The following is a 21,942-nucleotide window of genomic DNA, read 5'->3' as shown; positions in this document are numbered from 1 at the left end:
TTTTAAACATTGTTTCAAAGCATGGGCCATGAACTCTTTGTTCAACAACGTGGAATGCCTGGTCATACTTTTGATCGCTCCAACTGGGCGATGCAATGGTTCTCTCTAGCTAAATTTCATCAACTATCTACTCCAAGTTCAACATCATCGATTGTTCATGAAACTTCCAATTTCATCAACATGTAAATAAAGCATAGTAATTAAAGACATTAATTTTTATGTAGTTTAGTTAGTAGTTGTTACCCATCTAGACGGGTAACATATCATTTGAAATTCAAATAAGGATATGCCTATATATCCCTTTGTTCTTAGTAGGAAATAGTTAGTCAGTCATTAGTTCTCAGAATCTTGTCAATTTCTTCTATTATTTCCAAACTTTGTTTTACTCCCTTCTGGAATCCAATTCGAATGCAAGATAGAAGTTGATTTAAAATCTTGGTGTTAAAGGATCCCACCAAAGGGAGAGCAGGGCCTACTCAACCAAAGCGAGGTGATCCTGAGTTGTTTCTTTATTTCAGTTTGTCTTGTATTTATTTTTCAATTATTTTCTTTCTATAAGTTCATATGTGGAACTGAAAAAATTGAAAATCATTCCTAATCAGTAGTTGTCATTTGTAGATTACTTTCAATAGCACTTAAAGTTAACTAATTTTGTTATAGATGTTTAGATTCATGTTTTTATCTAGTTAAGTTTGAATTCATTGAATAGATTAAATGATAAATGCATTTCAATTTTGGATTTTAACAGTACGTGACAATGGTGATGGAAATAGCGATTAGACAGAAGCTTTATTGAGTCAATTGATTAGATTTAGCTTTACTTTGATGTTCTTTAGAATAAAATTTTAGTCTTCTACAAGCATAAAGTAGATTTCATTTCCAACAAAATAGAATAGAACTTGAATTTATGCATTGTAGATTAAATTTAATTTCAGCCTAGTTTCCTAAATGAAGGACTTAGTTTCTAGAAGTAGATCCCAAGAGCTCCTGACAAAGCATGACCGAAGTGTGAGTCATTGTTCTTAGTGAAAAACCCCCCAACTTGAATATATCCTTAATGCATACAACTCTAAAACACACCCAGTTTGATAAATGAGAAATTAAATGATGTGAGTTGTGACATCAACAACCTTGCCCATCAAAATGTTTTTTTCTTCTACTAGGAAAGATAGCCTAGGTATATTTGATTGTAAGCAATCAATTTTAGACAAGTGTACTACTAGCTCGAAGCTTTTTTTTCTCCATTGTACATTATAAAATGGAATTCAAGGTCAATTGTAAAGGATCTAAAAAATTTGTTGAGCAAGTAGAATGTATAGGGTTTAGAACTTCTATTAATAGAAGACAGTTTTAGAGTTTCACTATGTTGAAAATGAATGTATACATAGATTTTTGAATGAAATGAATAGAAGTTGTTCTAGATTATTGTCTCCCATTTTATGTTTTTGCATTGTATGAGTTGATGTACCAAGGATGCATTGATTTGTCTTCTTAGTTACCAATGAATGTGTAATGTGAATTTGAGGTTTCTTTCAAAGAGAGAATTAAATTATATGATTATGTTACAATAATGCAAACATATTCTATGGTGATCCTTAAGTAGAATTTGGAGATGTTGTTGGGACATATGTGCAAGGCTTATTGAGTGTTAAAACTATGAATAGTCCATGCATTTTGTAAACAGAGAATTCTTTGTTTCTTGACTCTATTACCCTAGGGACGAGTACCAATTTTACTTTCTTATTTGCTTTCAGAATCAACTAAATCAAAATATCTTTAAATTTATATTGTAGGAGTTATTTTTAGAATAGGAATCAATCCCAAATGCTAAGTGAAGGTTGGACTAACAAGATTATAGCCAACATCAATGTTTGTAGACTTTCTTTGGAATGCATCTGCTTTGTTTGCAATACTGAAGTTAGTACATTACACATCATTAATATTGTAGGTATACTCGCCTAGGTCTTTCAAAGTCTAAAGGGTAGGAGGTCTTCAACATTCAAGTTGAGACCTTGTTCATTGGCCACTGACTTGAAGGTTTGTAGACTGATTTTGAGAAAAATCATAGGAATCCTTCAGATAATCAATTGGATACTCCAATATATTGGTGACTTTGCTAGGGACAACTAATCTTGTTTATATTATTGTGAGGATGGAATTTGATAGTATATCCAAGTAGATTGTGCACTATTGTGTTCCCCTTGTTGGTTTCTATATAAATCTTCTATCTCATGTGCAAATATGATATTGTGTTTCATTATTGTTGATTTGTTTGTAAATAAAGGGTTTTAAGTTTATGTTAAAGGGTTTAAGTTTTATTGAATATTGATTCACCCCCCTCTTAATATTTTGATACATTTAATAATTTCTATGAATTGTATTCTCTTATAATAGATAATGATTTACCTCTTTTCTTGGTGGATTTTTTTACTCGAAAGGGTTTCTCCACATAATAACAATTTTATGTGTTCAACTTTCTATGATGTTATCTTTTTTGTTTTTATAGCTGATTTTATTTTCATTTGGTAAACATTGTTAGATCTAATTTATATTTTTTTGAAACTTCTCATATTTTTGTTCACCTTTTATTTTCTAAAACACATATGATGAGCTTATTAAAAAGGGTGTTTCAATTGTCCTATTAAGGGGCAGGCTCAAGTGCATTCGAGAGAGGATACTCGAAAGGAGGTGAAGTGGAAAAAACCAAGGGAGGGTTGGTATAAAGTTAATTTCAAAAGGGCTTCGAAAGGGAATCCTAGACCCTTTGGTACTAGGTGTGTGGTGAGAGATTGAGAGGGTAACATAGTGGCAATTGGAGGAAAAATAATTGAACATGGAATGAATAATGTGGCAGAAGTAGAGGTGGCTCTTTTCGGGATTAAATTGGGGAAACAGTTAGGATTGCACACTATCCACTTGGAAGGAGATTCAATGATAATCATTAATGTGATTATTAGTGGTGAAATACAGGCGTGGCATTTGCAAAAATATATTGTGGCTATCAAAGTTGAGCTAGAGGCCTTACAAAGCTATGAGGTGAGCCACATAAGATGTGTGGGAAATCATGAGATAGATGTATTATCCAAATGAGCGTCATCGTTCACTGAAGTGGGAGAGGTACGCTTTGAGGATTTTTAAAGAGATTGCATGGCCGAATAATTAGTGACGTTGTCCTTTGAAGCATACGATCTTTAATGGAATGGTAGGGGAGTTGGAGTGATGGGATGGGGAATTCGTGGGGTGGCATTATAAGCAAGCCAGAGGTGCTTGGTGGTAGCATTTGCAATTGAGTGTGACAATGATCTTTGGCGTGGAGTGAAGGATGGAGGCTAACTTCACTCTCATCACTTCTTGTCTACAGGTTGCCTTTCATGGGAAGGTTATGACTCGGTGGCTAAGGCATTTGTTTCTATTTGGGGATGCAGAGTTTTTTTAGGCAGTTGAGATTCTGGTTGGTGACACCTTTCTGCAATTCAAGTGTGGTTATAAGACCAATATGGATATTGTTTGCATGGTCATTTTTTGCAGTCTATATTTAGGTGAGACCATAGATACTATAAAGTGGGTTATGAATTCAATTCTAGAGAAAGACTGGTTGGAGGGGTTGGACTCCATTCTAGAATGGGTAGTGTCAGGGGTGGGGTTTGATGTGAGTGAGGGTATTGAGGATTCACGAGCGGAGGATGTGTATGAGCTCATTCGATTCATGAGGTGGCCACCGGAATGTGACAAGGACGAGAGGAGGGCGAAGGCCCTTATTGGATGGGACACAATTAAGACCTTCATTCAGAACAAGGAGGCCCAGAGGGTGTTTGCAGTGGTGTTGATGGGCAAGGAACCAAATTCTGGGGGTCGTAGGCGTTCCTTGCAGGTGTGGAGGACTCAAGATGGGAATGTGGTAAAGGCATGTGGGAAGTCTCGATGGAATGCTTGAGAAATGTGGGCGTGGTCTGTGGCAAAAATAGGGTAGTTTTTTTATATTCCATTGTTTTGTTGACAATTCTATATGTTTATACAGTCTATGTACGAAGGGTTTTTTGTATTGGTGTGTGTGGTTTAGGGTAGGGATGGTTTTGGTGTTGATATTCTCTATGTACATGGTTGTGTTATCATATGGGGGGAGGGTTTTTTCTGCAATGAATAGGTGGTAAGTTTTATGGAGCTTTGGCTCTTGGTTTCAAGTGGTGACTATAAGGATATTCTTTGAATGACAAGCAGATGGTAGTTACAGGGTGGGGGCAGTTTTTTAGTATCATCAACCCAATTTTGGCTGGTTTTTTATGTACTCTTTTCCCTATATTATTAATAAAAAAATATCACTATTACAGATGAAAAAAGGTATTTCAATTCAAAAAGATCTTATTGCTATAGGACTTGTCAGAATCTTCAAAGAAAACAAAAACAATACCAAGGCATCCAATGATCTATCCAAATTTTGGTCTAAGAACAAGAATATAATCAAAGACAATGTGGTTGATACTAAAGCAATTAATAATGCACAACCTATGGTTAGCATTCAATGAACTTCTACATCTCATGTACAGATGGTAAACAATATCCAAACATCAAACAATTCCCTAAAAAATAATAAAGGGATCCTAATAAAACAAACACAAGTCCAAGACAAATAACTTATTGAATCATCCCTACAAAAATTGGTACAATCAAACATCATCACTCTTCTTGAGATCATACAGTATAAACCAAGTTAAACTTGTATGGTGGAAAGACACTTATTTTTGCAAGTAACATAGAGTGAAAGGACACAAGACCTTTGGTTGCTTTAAACTGAAAAACATTATCCAAGATCTTCTAAACTACGTAGACATAGCAATTCAAACTCCATCAAGAACATCTAATAATGATCATGTCATTTTAAAGGACCACTTACATGACCATGGCAATGAAGGTGCCTCTATTCAAGGAACCAATAACAATGCCAATTATAGGAGTGTAGGCTATGAGCATATAGTTAACCAACTTGATCAATCTTATGACCATGTTTCAGCCCTCACCATCAAGAATAAAAATCTTGAATGTGCAATAGCTACACATAGGTCTAAAGTGACTCTTAAAGGGACCTATCACAAATTTCAACCATCAAGTCAATATGACCTCCTAGATCATATAAGAAAAACACCTACATAGATATCCATTTTTGAGCTTTTACGCATATCCCCTATGCATACTTCAGGATGCATCCATACCTACCAACATAAATATTAATCAATTTTAGACCATCGTGGGACACCTTGCCACTAGTAAAAATCCCACATTCACTCAATATGATGTCATTTCTCACAAACCATTTCATAATTATCCCGTCCACTTGGAATTATTCATGCATAAACATAAGATTAGATGATCTTGATAGATGAAGGAGTGGGATTAAATATTTGTGCTTTGATGTTAATCAAAATATTGGGATATTTAAAGGAAGTTATTAATATCACAAAGTGGATTATCATTAAAGCATATGAGGGTGTAACTTGCGTCATTCCAAAGGTGTAATTGTCCTTCCTATTTGAGTTGGTCTAGCGATGCATGATGCAATGTGTCAAGTTTTGGACCTTGATATCCCATACAACCTTCTATTTGTTTGTCAATGAATTCATGCTATGAAGTTCATTCCATCCACCTGCCACCAATTCCTTAAGTTTCCATTCAATAGAACTACGATTAAAATCCTAGGTGACCTTGATCCCTTTCAATACTTCAACAACCTAAGAAGAACACCTACATGCCAAGTTCCCATCAATGTTGAACCATCATCCTCTTTATAATTGGAATTAATATATCCCAATTCATCATTTGTATCGTCCATTCTTGCCACTTCCATTCCTGAGATCAAGATTCAAGTCTGTAATAAGGAGTGTGGCAAATATGACATCAATGAGTCCTTTTGCAATGGGAAACTACTTTCATCACCTAGTTCCTATGGGAAACCTCAATTGACAAATCAAGATCCTTAGGTTGTTATGTAGTACAAACATACTACCTTTACAAAGTGGGGTGACTTACACAAGGAAAACATAGAAGAAGAAATATCCCAATGGCTTTACAAGATTAGGAACCTATTAAGCTACTTGTTGAAAAAAATGGCAAAGGATTTACTATCATGGAACAAAAGGGATATGATGGTCCTTATCGTCCTAAAGGAAATCCTAAATGTAAGGGCCTTGGATGCACCAACCCCCGTACTAAGGTAGTCCTCCTAAATAAGGAATTTAAGACATTTCCCATTGTTAAAATGACTAATGAGGGTACTAGATATGACTCTTCTCCACACATTAACCTATTTGGGAACTTAAAGACTCCTTTACATTCACTTCAACAACCACATCCATAGCCTGTGCACAAATTGATGATAACCTCCTTCTAGTCCACCCGCAACTTATTAATTAGGACCAAGGACCTTCAAGTTTGAATTTATTCAAAAATGAAAAGGCTATCACTAAGTTTATGGAACTTCAAGAGGGTATGCCCTTGGGGGATCACAAAGATAGTTTTACTATAGATCTTGATGCTAAAACATATTTTGGAGAGTGTTTCAATCCTTCCAATTACAAAAATATCAAAATAAAATGTAGATCTTCTAATGAAAACCAAAAGGAACTTTTAGCCCAAGAAAAAGTAAAAAAGAAGACATGTCCAAGGCTAAAAACCTCTCTAAAGTGTCTGAGGATGGAATTCTTGACATACACCCCATTAATTAAGAGAGAACATCGCTCCTTATTGAAAAACCAAAAGAAATCAATTTGAGCACATAAGAGAATCCTATGATCATAAACTTTTTTACATCTTTGTTGTCGAAGGAAAAATATGACTTCATTAAATTCTTCATATAGAGAAAAATCAACTTTGTGTTGTCATATGTTGCTACGCTTGGAGTTGATATTTTAGCTAGTTTTTCACCCCCTTACAATTCCTATAGGTTTCAAGCCTATCAAAGAAAAGCTAAGAAAAATGCATCCCTGCTAGTCAAAGTGGGACTTATTGTCACCAAGATTGTACTCGTATTGCTAAAGTTGAAAGCTCAACAATATTTTGAAACATGGAAACACCTTCAAGCCTGTGGGTTGCTCAAATTGAAGGTGAATCTCCAGAGTGAATTTGTTCTCCTTGATGAACCTCTTGCAAACTAATTCTCGATGGGAAAAAGGATAGAAAGTCTACTTGAAATGAAACCTGTCATAAAAGGAGATGATGCACCAAATGCTAATTGAGATTTGCAACCTATTTAACTCAAAAAACCTTCAACAAATAGCCCTGAAACTCTCACAACTCAACTAAACATGTGATGCATAAGTATTTCTTAGAAAGGGTTGAACCTAATGCTTGCTTGAAGGAAAACCAGCTAGTTTTCATAGCTACAAACCATTAAAATCAACTAACACAATCTAGGACCTACATCTAACATGTATCTCCTTACATCAATTGAATGAGACAAATTAAAGAATTTTGAACATAAATCACATTAGAAGTATTGAAAAGGAAAATGCTTCTATTTTATTCAAAATAAAGGAGTGTTATTGTTACAAAACTCAGAAAATGAGTCATAACATTGTCCTTAAGCATGAAAGAGCCTTGAGAAGCTACAATACATGCTGAGGAAAGAAAAGAACTAGAGAAAAGAGAGAAGAATAGAAGAAGTCTTATAGAAAAGGAGCCTTGAAATAACTGAGGAAGAGCTAGTAGATGAACTGGTTGTGCCTCTATGAACTTAACTTGAACTAATTTCTTCTTCTTGTTTTCATCTCCAACTTTGCATGATCAACTGCTTGGGGTCAAAATTGATTACCATGCAAAGGAAGGCTTCAATCTGATGCAAAGTGATTGTTGACTGTTGGAAAAGTTATCTCGACTGGTGCTCTACCCATGTGGGGTCTTCAACTGAATATGAACTATTGGAAGTGCTTTAAAACTCCCCCTTTTAAGGCTCAAATTGAAGCATGAATAAAATTCAATCATTTGCTTCCTTTACTAACTCTTGAACTGATTGCATGATATGAAGATCACACCTTTTGACTCACAAATGACCCTTGAATTGAATGAACAGTTGCCTAAAATTGATTGCATTATTGTTTCAAATTATTGAATCTAGGTATGAGCTTGAATTTATTTAATTCTTCTTTAGGCATAGAAGAACTCCTTGTTGCATACTTAATGACAACTTATCAAATATTCTTCTCATGATATTATCTCTGGCATCCTATTCTTCAAATGATTAGCTTATTGATATGCTCATTGGACATTCGAGCTTTTAAGAAAATTAACCTCTAAAGTGTCAAGGCTCCTTTTCTAACTGATATTTGTGTCTTTTCTCATTGTGATCTTGAAAACCCTGCTCTTTTTTGTTATCTGTGCAATGTATTTTAACCTTTGTAGTATATGACTGCATTTTTCTCAATTTGGTTGCTCCAAATCCTATAACAGTAGGGTTAGTTCCTTAAGTGCTACCTTTGTTCATTATTCACTATCTTCTATTATGTTTGGTTTCTAAGTTTCCATTGTTGCTCTGATCAAGATCATGACTGTCTTTTTTATGTGGATTGACTGCTCATTGTCTTAAGAAGACCTGTGCACCATTGTCTCATAAAGCCTTCAAGCTTTATCATTATTCATTCCTAATACTTTGTGCTTGCACAGACTGTCATAAATCTTTTTAATCTTTCTTTGTGGATTGTGTCTCATCATTTTTTATTTTTTTTCTTTTATATTTCCCAACACTATCCTTTTGATAGGACTATTTTTACACTTTTTTCATTGCTCCTATAGACTATCAAAAACATGCTCTCTATTTTGTATGCTTCTGTCAAAAGTTGAGACTGTCTTTTGCTATGTATAGACTTGACAAGGTTGTCCTTAAAGGCTACTCATGAGGTCTTTACTGAACATTGCTCATAACAATTGTGATTGATAATGATGGTGCTCTGTGATACCTATGAACTGTGATGGATCGCAGTGACTACATATATTGATCTTAGTCTTCTCATTTCATGAACTCGTTGTCCTTGATGCTCTTAAAATGCATTTCCCTTCATCATTTGACTGAGACAAACATTAGTACTACCTGTATACACATAAAAATGGCTATGACCAATTAAATAAATATTTTATATTTATTTAATAATTATTCTTCTATTAAATAGTTAATTTGAAAAGAATAATTAATTTAATTGAAATATTTTATTAATTAATTCATTTATCCTTTTCCTCTAATCAATTAATTAAATATCTAATATTTAATTATTCCTCTAATCAATTAAATATCTAATATTTAATGGTTATTCTTCTATCCTATAGTCTCAAATATTAAGTAATTTCTTAATTATTTAAATCCCTTTTCCAACTCATCTTCCATCTCCATTTCATCTTTCCTTTGCCAACTCATCCATCATGTGGCTAAATTAATTCAACAAAATTAAAATAAATAAAACATTTATTAGCCACTTATCTCCAACTTCCAAAATAAATGAAATATTGTGTACGTACACATATTTCCTAACCTTCTTCTATATTCTCTCTAACATCCCTATATCTTAGGAGGACTTGAGTCCACTTGACCTCTCATTCCTAAATCTTCTCCAACCTCTCATTCCTAAATCTTCTCCAACTATCCTATATTCTCTTAAGTCTTTCCCTCAGTCAAGGTGAGATGAGTGACAGTTGTCTTCTCCTTCCCCCTTTCTCTCAACCTTCAGCTTCTTGCTCATAGCCATCCAATCTGCAAGATTTGATCATGATTGTTGATCTTTGCCACCTAAGCTCATGCACTCAAAAATCTATAAAAAGAGGTCTCCTAAGATATTTCTAAACTAATAGAAAAATAGAGTAATAGCTAATAATATAGTCATCTAGGAATCTTCATTTTGCATCAGTGAGTTTGAGTTTGAAGCAAATAACATATGACATCTATCATAGTATCAATCAACTATCAGTCCATTCTTCATATGACATCTTGGAAGCTACCAGTGCTTGTCTGAGAGCAAATCATTTGCAACCAGGAATATTGGAGTTAGGACACAATGAGACTTAAATCATGAAGGTAATATTGTTTTCATTTTATATTCATTTCATGTAGTTTCATTGGTTGAGTTTGGATTTCCTGTAGTATTTCCTTTATATTTTGTGAAACTAATATGTTGCAGGTAGTATTCTTAAAACATCTCATGTCCTGCTGATAAGTCCACAATTATATCAATGTTGGGTAGTGGGAAATCATTTTTGGGACATGCCTTATTAAAATCTCTAAAATCGGTGTAGACTCTTATGCTCTTATCTGGCTTTGACAGTGACACAATGCTTAAAACCCATTCTGGATAGGCAACAGGTCTTATGAAACCCACATCCAATAGTTTCATTAGCTCAACTTTTACAAGGAGAGCGATATGTGGATGCATCTTCCTTAGATTTTGTTTAACTGGTTTTTCTTTTAGATCCACATTGAGATGATGCATGATAAGATTTGGATCAATTCCTGACATGTCTGCATAGGACCAAGCAAAATTTATTTGTCTTTGTCTAAATAATTCCATGTATTCTTTCCTTTCTTCATCTGATAATGATGTAGCGGGATGAAGTGTCTTGGGATCATTTGTTGTGCCAATTTTTATTGCTTCTGTTGGCTCTATTAGAATAGCAGATCTCTCCTGAAAATATGCAGGGATGATGTCAAATTTTCCATCTTCTGGTGCCTCAAAGAGGTTTTCACCATTGGATATGTCCTTTATTTTTCCTCTTGACTGATCTAGTGTTGCCATAAAATGGTTTTCAGCACTAGGTCTTTTTCCTTGTTTTATTTCAATTTTGTGACTGGAAAGTTTGACATTCTCCTAGCTGCAAGAAATGTTACTTGATTCCACGATGGAAGATATCTTAGGTGTTATGGGTTTGACAACATTAAGATATACAACTAAGTCATGGTCATTGGAAAAGACATCCAATTCAAGGTTTTCTAGGTTATCCCAATCAATTAGTTTTGGACGAAGAAGGGGTAAGTCATTGTCATCATCATTGTTAGGTGCTTCAAGGTTCTTGACATATTAGTCATAATTTGGTGTAGAGTAGGTAATGTCATAGATAGAACGCTCTTGAGGATAGTCTCTCCCAAGTGCTCTCCAATCAATTCTAACAAAATCAGTATTGGTATTTTTTGGTTCACAATTAGGTGATTCTTCATCTGACGTTTGTCCCTCAAACGAATGGATTATATCAACATGTACATCTTTAATACTGCAAGTTCCTTCTTGATTAATTTCAATAGATTCATTTATATTTTGAAGTTGACATACTTTTGTACATGACATAGAGGATCCTTTTGATATCTTCTATCTTCTCTCAAACTCAGCTTCTTCTGGACTAATAGTCAATCCTTCTTGACTATCTATTAGTTCTTCCATGGTTCTTCCATACCTTGGTATGTCTTGCTCATCATTTGATAGAAATATGATATTTCTTGATATTTTATCAATAACGGTTTGTGTTTCTTGTGGTGTTACTTTTTGTTCTTTTTCATCCTCTTTCTTTTGTTGTTTTGTATATGTCTCTTTCCTTTGAATTCTGAGTTCCTCTTGTCTTCTTTCTAACTCTATCCTTTTTTTTGTGAAATATGAGTCTTCATTTGTAATAGTTGCTTGTTCTTCATCTTTTTCTTCACTTGATACATTTGATGATAGATCTGGACTCCATTCATATTCATTTGAATCTGTCTCTGAACCATTGTCTAGGATTACACTACTATACCATACAAGAATATTGTATGGTGCAAATAGTTCTCTGATTTTGGCCATCTCTTCTTTCACTGCTTCTGGAATATCTTGCTTAGATTCAACACTTGTTTGTATTCCTTGAACTTGTTTGCAAGATTCTTCTTCTCATTTGATTGCAAGTTCTTCCTGTTGTTTCTCATATTCTTCTTTTTTTTGTTTGTTGGCTACTATTTATGTTGCTAGGTGTAGCTTTTCTTGCCATGGTTCTTCTTTAGGAACTTCTTTCTTTCTCCACCTTGGCTATTGATAATTGTGTTGTTTTTGCTTTGATTTTGGATATCCAAAACTGATTTATCTTCTTTATATTGTGAGTGAGGACAAATAGGTTTTGAAATACCTTCTTGTCGCTTACCAATTGGTCCTTTTCCTTCATATCCCATTTTTTTCATGATCTTATAACCGTTGCCATATTGCTCTATGGGAACATTGACTTCTGTAGTTGTTGCTATAGTTTCATTTTCATCTTTGTACAACCAACTAAGAATGTCCTTGTCTTCAATTTCTTCTGCGAGTGTTCCAGCTCTAACAAATGCTCCATCAAACATTTCTACTGATTTTTCTCAGATCCATGGTTGAACATTTGTAGGCTTTCCATATGATTTAGGTGAAAGTGACAAATTATGTAAAGAATATTTTCCCATTCTTTCATCATTTAATTTGAGATTTTTCTCAAAGGTTTCCCACAATTTTTATTGAATTTCTTTGGTGGGATAGACTGATTCTTTGTTATGTGGAACTCTTGTATCTTGTGTTGGCTTCACATTATTACAATATTGGTTGGAGTCTGCTATTATAGTGACTTCTTGTCCCTCATGAGGAAAATTTACACATTGGTGATATGTAGAAGGAACTACTTGCATGTTGTGAATCCATGGTCTTCCTAGAAGAATGTTATAAGATAGGTTCAAATCTAAAACCTGGCATAATGTATTCCTTTCCTCATGTCCTATTTTGATTGGTAACACCACGGTTGCTTTAGAAGAACGCTCTTCTTTATCAGAAGCCTTACTGGTAATTTTCTTCTTTGGATCTACTGCATTTTTTGAATATCCCAAAGCCTTTATTAAACTTAATGCACAAATGTTTAAGCCAGCTCCACCATCTATGAGTATGCATTTGATACGATTTTTATGAATGGTGACTTCAACATGTAAGGGAGCATTGTGAGGATGTTGCAAGGATGCATCATCATTTTCAAAAAATGATAAGCAATGAGTGGCTATAAGGTGTCCCACCATGTTTTGGAATTGATCTACATCTAGGTCTTTTGAAACTATTGTTTCCGTTAGAGCTTTTTCCAAAATTTCCTTATGCATAGGTGAAACTTTGAGAAGCTCTCAAATTGATATTTGAGCGGGTATTCTTTGCAATTGTTCCACTAAGTTGTATTGTCATGAAGTGGATGTTGATTCATTTGTTATACCCAAAAATGTAACCTTCACTTTACTTCTCGTAATGATGTTGATTGGTTCTGAAGGTGTGTTATCTTTAACAATGATGACATTTACCACATCATCATACGTATAAGTGTAGTTCACTTTAGCTTTGCCTTTGTCATCTTTTGATTTAGATTGTTCACCTTTGTCATAGTTTGGAAGTGGAGTTTTGAATGCTAGATGTGATTTGTTCATCTTATGACTATCCACTGTGATAGTTCCATTATCGATTAAATCTCGGATAAGGTGCTTCAATCTTTGACAATCATTAGTTTGGTGTCCTTTGTTTTGATGGTAATTGCAAAAATGATTGTCATTCAACCAATTAGGTTTGACTTGTGGTTCATAGTTTCTTGCTCTTGGTAAAGTAGTCAATTTATTTGCAAGAAGACTTTTCAAAGCTGATTCCAAGGGTTCTCAAATGTTTGTGAATTTCCTGCGAGGATTGGAGAAGAAAGACTTGGATTTATTGTTCTCTTGATTGTTATTGTTTGGGATTTGAAATGATAGATTAAAGATTGGTTGTTGTTTTGTAGCATTATTATCGTCATTTCCTCCATTGATAAAATTCTTATTCTTTAATCATAATTTAGGTTTGTCATTGTTTTGATTAAGTAAAAACAAGTTTTTGAAAGGAACTCGAACCTTTTACATATCAAGAAAAAGAGAAAGCATTAGAGCTTAAAAGAACTGTGCCTAATCACTCCAACAACAAAAACTGATCCCACCCGAACAAAAAGGGATCTCAAAATACATAACATAAAGATCTGCAAAAACACAACAAAAAGAAAGCAAAAGGACAGCACAAAGACAAAGATAGAGATCGAGACTGAGACAGCTAGATATTTTTCATAATATCTTCAGTGTGAACCACCATCTGCTTCATGTTGTTCGCAGAGGTCTTCAAATCATCCAGCTCTCATCCCTTGATGTCGTCCTGATTCCTGGTGTTGGCTCTAGTCCTCTTCTCGTGACCTTTTTTATCCAACTGGTCCTTGTCGCCCTCTTTATCTTTGATGTTATCAAATCTGTTAATCAGAATGTTCATATTGTCCACCGAGGCTTTGAGAATCTGGAAGTTCTGTTCGGCTATCTTCTTTATAGTAAGTTCCATCCTGTTGACTCTGTTACCCAGATTATTCATAGCAATTTCCAGCCCATTCGCATCTTTATTTCCTTCCATCTCCTTAACCTTCTTTTCATTTTTAATAATTTTACTCACCATGTTTTCAATGGCTTCAGCATTGTTGATTGCCACCGCCAATTCTTCGATGTTTTCAAACAGAGGTTTGTCGCCTATCATGGCTTTTTTGATAACATTCATATCCTTCTTCAAGCTACCTATGTCTTTCACCATTATGTTGTTGTTGTTGTGATTGTTATTGTAGGAATTATTGTAAAGCTTTAGCTCTCCTTTCTTTAACATTGCGTCTTCTATTTTTAGACCATTTTCAATCATCTTGGCAAAAGAAGGAGGACGTTGCATTTTTAGATGATAACTCATTTCACTGATAAGGTTGTCAATGAATATGTCCATTTTTTCTTGATTAGGTACATCTCTTGGATACCTATTAAACATTTGTTTCCATCGTTGTAAGAAGATCATGAAAGATTCACCATTCTTTTTCTTAACATTGCATAAATCTAGCATTTTTATCTCATTTCTTACATTATAGGAGTATTGTGAGATAAATCTATTCACAAGTTCTTCAAAAGATTTGATTCCAGATGGTAATCTTGAGAAACATTCCATTGATTATCCATTTAAACTCCCAGGGAATAGATGCATCAGGTAAGTTTCATCGTGTGCAAATTCCATACTCATAGTGCAAAATTCCCTAATGTGATCTTGAGGATCAAATTTCCCATCGTATTTACCATATTTAGGGATTTCACAATGTTGTGGGAATGGTATCATATTTAAACTTTTGTCAAAAGGATATGGGCATATGTCCCCCAATGAATAATTCTTGGAACTTGTTCCATTTTGCATATCCTATATTTGTTGTTGTAAGGTTTGCATTTGTTGAGCGAGAGTTAACAAAGGATTATCCACATGGATTCTTCTTGTATCCACATAAGTTCTTCTATCACTATGCTCTCTTATTGTATCATCATGGTCTTTTCTTGTTTTATCTCCTTTTGTTTCCTCATGGCCTTTTCTTGTTTTATCTCCTCTTGTTTCCTCATGGCTTACTTTATTTACATCCTCGTTATTTGGATCATCTGTGTTTTAATTATTACTTGTCTCTGCATCTTGTTTCAAACCTACCCACCACTTGGACCTAGGTTCTTCTTCTGCGCTCCACCATGTGGCACATCCTGATTCACTTGCAGATCCACTGGGACGACACCTCGTCTGCCACCTTGACAATCTCTATGTCACAGGGGATATAGGTCGTGCAACTTCCTATCGTGGTATAGCGACCGCCCTTGGATCAATCTCAAACTTGCATGCTCGTTAACCTCCCCTTTTCCGCATTTGCTTTGTCACCAAGTTGCAGGGATAAACCAACATGCATCTCTATCTTGCGGTATAGTGACGACCGTCAGATCATCCGCCTGATCGTTAGATCTGTCTAACTTGCTCGATCTTTAGCCTCCATCCTCGTCAGTTTGTTGTAAAACTTTGGTTGCCTTGAGATGTGCATTCTTATGCATGGGGTCCACTGGGTTTAGCCTTCTTCACACCAAAATCCATTTGTCTTTCGACAATTATCATATGGGTCACTTTGGATTTAAGTGTTAAAAGAGCCTATCCCACAAATAATGTGGGATAAAGGCTTTTCCTTTTCTGGCACAACGTACTTGAAAGCTTCTAAAATCTTTTCTACCGCTCCATCTATGCAAGCTTGGAGGACTTGGCAACGCCATTCATGAAACATTTGATCTTTTGGATAGCTCCAACTCCTGCATATAAGACACCAGCAGTAAATGCTCATATGATAGGGAAAAAAGGCATCCATATATAGCACAAAATATTTTGTACAAATATGTGCTAACAGTGGCTCTTTCTGGGGATGTATGTTCTCTTTAAGGACATAGAAAGATCCTAGTTATCTCTGGAAAATAGACCAAAATGAAAATTGAAATATATAACAGAAAATAAGAGAAAAAACTATATTACTGTAATACAAGAAATACTCCCTGATCATCAAGAGAAGAAATGCTTGAGGTATTGAGCATGGACTGGAAATTCCAGCACTTCTCCACTAGTATCCTGCAAGTAATGTGATTTTTCTCCACCTTTTGCAAAGATGATATAAGGTCCTAGCCAGAGTGCATCAAATTTTCCATGTTTTCCTTTGTCTTGGCATTTGGCATTCCATTTTAGTGCCCATTCTCCCTCCTCAAAAGTTTTGTCATGAGCCCTTTTATCATATAAAGCCTTAACCATCTATTGCCTCTGAATATTTATTTCCTGAGCCTCTTTTCTACATTCATCCAACTTAGCCAAAGCCATCAATATGTCTCCCATAAAGTTTACTTCTTCTGAAAATTCCTCTGTAACAAATTTATAAACTGGGAGCAAATTACTCAAGGGTAATCTTGCTTCTTTGCCATATACAAGCTCATATGGAGCAAATCCTATGGACTTCTTGATTGTCACTCTATCAGCCCATACTTCTAATATCAACTTTGAATCCCAAGCTCTTTTATTATCACCCAACATCCTTTTGATAATCTTCAACAAGTTTTTATTGTTGGATTTTGCTTGTCCATTTCCTTGGGGATGGTAAGGTGATGAATAGGACAAAGTGATGCCATAATTTTCAGAGAAATTAGAGAACTCATTGGATTTGAAACACATCCCATTATCTACCACAATTTTCTGAGGTACCCCAAATCTAGTAAGAATGTTTTCCAAAAGAAACTTTATCATAGCTTTGATGGTAGCCTGTCTTGTGGGAGTGGCTTCAACCCACTCAGTAAAATAATCAGTAGCCACCAAAATCCATTTATTCCCACCACTAGATTTGTTTGCTATTTCCCCTATGAAGTCAATACCCCACATCTAGAATGGTTCTTCTGTATGCATGGGTCTGAGAGGAATGGCTCCATTATACTTAAGTTTTCCTGAGAACTTTTGACATGCTTCACATTTTCTGATATAAGCATGACTATCTCTGAAAATTTGGGGCCACTAATAACCAGCATTCATAATTTTATGAGCAGTGGTTTTGGCTGAAAAATGACCTCCACATACGCCTTCATGTAAATCTTTTAAAACAACAGATACTTGACACTCATCTAGACACAATAAGAGAACACCATCTCTATTTTTCCAATACAAATCTCCATTAAGTAACACACACTTAGATGTTTGAAGCTTTAAAGTTCTCTTTTGACTATCATTTAAACTATCCGGACATTTCATGTATTTTAAGTAATATACAATATTTGTATACTAAGGACATCTCTCAATGCAAATTTGTACATTTTCTAACTCTACCTGATTTACCTGTGCTGATTCAAAATTGGATTCTGCCATTAACTTTGCCAAACCCTGACCCCTTACCAACTTTGTGATTTGTAGATCAATATTGAATTCTTGGATCTGATTTATCCATCTGCATCTCCTTCCAGTAGTTTTAGATTGTTTGAAGATGTCTTCAACAACAACATTTGGCACATATGCAATGAAAGTGGCACCAACCAAATAGGGTCTGAAAGATTTTATAGCTTTCACAAGAGCATAAGCCTATTTTTCGTTCAAATCATAGTTCAATTCAGATTCTTGTAAGGTTTTGCTAAAAACTGCCACTAGCTGTTCATGGCCCTCGTTATTATTTTGTAACATGACAGCGGCAATTGTATGGAATGAAGCAAATAAAAACACTTGGAAGGGTTTAGAGAAATCAGGTGATTTTAATACAAGGGCTTCCTTGATGGCTATTTTGATATTTACAAAAGCTTCAAGAGCTTCATTAGTCCATTTTATTTCAGCACCCCTTTTCAACATTTTAGCAATAGGCTTTATGATTTCAGAGAAGTTTGAAACAAATCTTCTTACAAAGTTAATTTGACCGAAAAAAGATTGAATTGCTTTAACTATTTTTGGGATTTGAATTTTATCAATAGCAGTAATCCTTTCTGGATCAATTCTCACACCCTCTTTTGAAACAATATGACCTAGCAACTTTCCTTCAATAACCCAAAATGACATTTTTTAGGATTCAAAGATATGCCATATTCTAATGCTCTAATAAAAAAAAAATTCTAAGTCATTACAATGATCTTCTACATTTTTAGAATAAGCAGTCAAATCATCTTGGTACACTGCTAAAATATGGTCAATTAACCCTTCAAAGGCTACATCCATAGCCCTCTGGAATGTAGCTCCTGCATTTCTTAACCCGAAAGGCATCCTTGCATACACATAAGTGCCCCATGGTGTAGTAAAGGTTGTCTTGTATTTCTCTGACTCCTTGACCTTAACTTGGTTATAGCCTGAAAACCCATCCATCATAGACAACAATTCATTTTCTATAACCTTCTGCAATAGTTCTTCCATGTTAGGCAAAGCATAGTTATCCTTCAAAGATGAAACATTTAGATTTCTGAAATCTACACATAACCTAATATCACCATTTTTCTTTCGTACTGGTACTAAGTTTGACATCTATGTTAAGTGCCTTATAGGCTCAATAATCCCTGCATTTCTCATTTTCATTAACTCCTCCTTCATCTTAGGAGCCAAGGTAGGGTTTATAGGCCTTTGTTTTTGCCTGAAGGGTTTAGCTTTCGATTTTAATGGTACCTCATGCTGAAAAATGTCTTCGCTATATGCTTTAAGGTCATCATATGACCAAGCAAAGACATGTCTATATTTTCTTAGCAGATTAATCAATATTGTCCTGATCTTTGGTGTGAGCCTTTCTCCAATATACACTTCTCTTGGATTTCTCTCACTTCCCAAGTTTATTTTTTCAACACCTTCACACCCTCCTAAACTAGGTCTAAAACTAGCCATGTTTTTATCATCAAACATTCTTTCCAGCTCTACCAATCCCTTCAGGATTTTATTTGTCTTCAGCTGCAACACCTCCTGCCTAAGTACTGTTTTTGTGCCATCCTTGTCTTCTACAAGTCCATTCCAATCAATCTGTTGGTCCGCATATTGATCTTCACAAAAGAGAAATCTTAGCAGATCCCTGTCATCATCAAACACTTTCCAACTCTTAATATTATCAGGAACATATGGTCTTGTTTTAATTTCAACTTATGTAATATCATCAAAAGTGATATCATTATGTTTAACTGCCAGGTTAGCCATAAAGTCTACCAAAAAATTATTGGACCTTTTAGTCCAATTAATGAAAAAAGCATCAAAAAGTTCAATATAATCCCAAACCTCATTCCTATAACTTCTTGATTTTGTATTTTTTGTAGCAAATTTGCCTCTAACTTGTGAAACAACTAATTATGAATCACCATAAACTGTTAGTAACTTAATGCCATGCCTGTTTGCTAATTTATGTCCTAATAAGAGAGCTTCATATTCAGCAATATTATTAGTACATTCAAAAGCCAATGAGAAAGAATATTTAAAAGACTTTCCATTAGGTGAAATAAACACAACTCCTACTCCAATTCCATCCTTACTGCAGGCACCATCAAAATACAATTTCCAAATTAAACTTTCATTGTGTTTAACAACCTCTGCAATTTTTTCAACTTATAAAGGTTTAGAAATACTTACCTGAAAGTTGTCCATATCAGAATGGCAAAAGCAAGTTACTTGATCCGGATCCACTTCCTCTATGAGGTAGGAAGATCTTGGTTCTCTGTTGATTCTTACCTCTGCTCCTTTGACCGAGATGATTGCATATGATATATCTAATTGCACATATCCACCTACCAAGTTCGACCACTGTCTGGATAGCATCATTCCATAGTTTGCAGGTACTTGCACAATTGTTACATCTATTTTATAGGTAGTGTCTGGACAAGCTGGAAACTTGAACTCAATATCCTTCATGATCTTGACCACTGGGACTGACCTATTATCCATTGCATAACATTTTCCATAAGGGGTATCTACCTTCATTCCCAGCTCTTTCATGACATCCTCTGGCATAATATTTACTGATGCTCCTGAGTCTATCATGCAGTTTCTTACCATCTTATTGTTTATAAGCAGTGTTAAATAAAAAAGGATCCACTTGTGCGAAGTTTTTGGTAATGGACGTGCCTAGATATACCACAGGAGGATCTTCTTTTGATTTTGGATTTTCTTTGTTGGCATCACCCACATTTGATATGATTTTCAAAGTTTCATTCTTGTAATCTGGAAATTTCATCACTTCAAGCAAAGGCATAGAAATTTTTACCTGAGACAACACTTGAGACATAAAAGTTCCGCAGTTTGAAAGAGGCTTACTGATTTTTTTTTTCTCTATAGGTTTGACCAACTTCGGGGCATCAATCTGCTTTGTTGGTTCACTTGGAGCCTCTTTTCCTTTCTTGTCATTTTCCTCCTTATTCACATTTTGTTTTGAGACTTTTGCGAATATTCTTGCAAAGCCTCCCCTATTCAGGATTCACTGTTCTATTTCTCAACTGGTAATTACTCTTGGCCTGGGCAACAACAACCACTATGAATTCTCTCTTCTCCTCTTCAGTCAAGTTTCTCACAGAAGGCACTGCTTCCTCTTGAAACAATTTTCTCAAGGCAGGGGTATCTTCATCATCATCAGAAAAAACTTGTTGTATGCTATACTACTGATGGTTTCTCATCCTTTGCATATCTGAAAATTGTTCTTCCTTAGATGAATCCTCATCTCTACCCCACATAGGATCTGATGACAAAACATTAATTGTAGGCTCACATTCCTCTTCTTGATGCCAATCCTCTGTCAGGCCCTGTGCAATCATGCATTGATCTTAATCATGGGGAAGATTGCAGACCTCACACCATGGGAAATCTTCCACAAAGTTATTTGCTCTCTTCAGTGGATCTAGAGTTTCTTTACTCGGATTTGGTTTTACTAGCTTCCCATCCTTCCAGTTGGTGTTATAAGGCATATCATGGAGTCTGGGCCTATTGAAATTCATTTGCTTATTATTTATGTATGGTGGCTTTTCATTAAGATTTTGTTTACCTTTTATGTCCTTAAGCATGTCCATGATTTGAGTAAGGTCATCTTTCTTGGGAACCCTAGGATTGTATAACTTTGGATCATCTCTTTTAGCAATTTTCCTAGCAACCTTCCTATTGTTCTCAATGGTAGCAACAATCTTGAATGCTTGTTGTAGAGTATCAGGTCTATGAGACAAAATCTCATAATGGGTTTTGTTGTCAAAAGCACTCAAATAAAAGTTAATTAGAAAAGAATCAACATGTCTGACATCTCTGGGTATTCTATTTAATACTTTATTAAATCTTTTATTAAACTTAGCAACTGATTCATTCTGATTTTTCTTTATACTTGTTAATTCATGGGATGCAAATTAAGGATCATTGTGATCTCCAAATTCTTCCAAGAACAATGTTACAAACTCATCCCAACTGTTGATACATCCATCAGGAAGGTTCCTATACCATTCTCCTGCATCTTCAGTCAAAGATTGAACAAACAACTTCATGAATACATCCTCATGAGGAAACTCAAATTCTTCAATGATATTTTTTACATTAACTGCATGTTGTTCTGCTGAATCAGTTCCATTTCCTGAGAATTTGGGAATTGCTGATCTTAAATCATTAGTGATCTGATTTGGATAACCAACAA

This window comes from Cryptomeria japonica, chromosome 5 (assembly GCF_030272615.1).
Source record: "Cryptomeria japonica chromosome 5, Sugi_1.0, whole genome shotgun sequence".
Lineage (NCBI taxonomy): Eukaryota > Viridiplantae > Streptophyta > Pinopsida > Cupressales > Cupressaceae > Cryptomeria > Cryptomeria japonica.
This window is presented reverse-complemented; position numbering follows the sequence as displayed.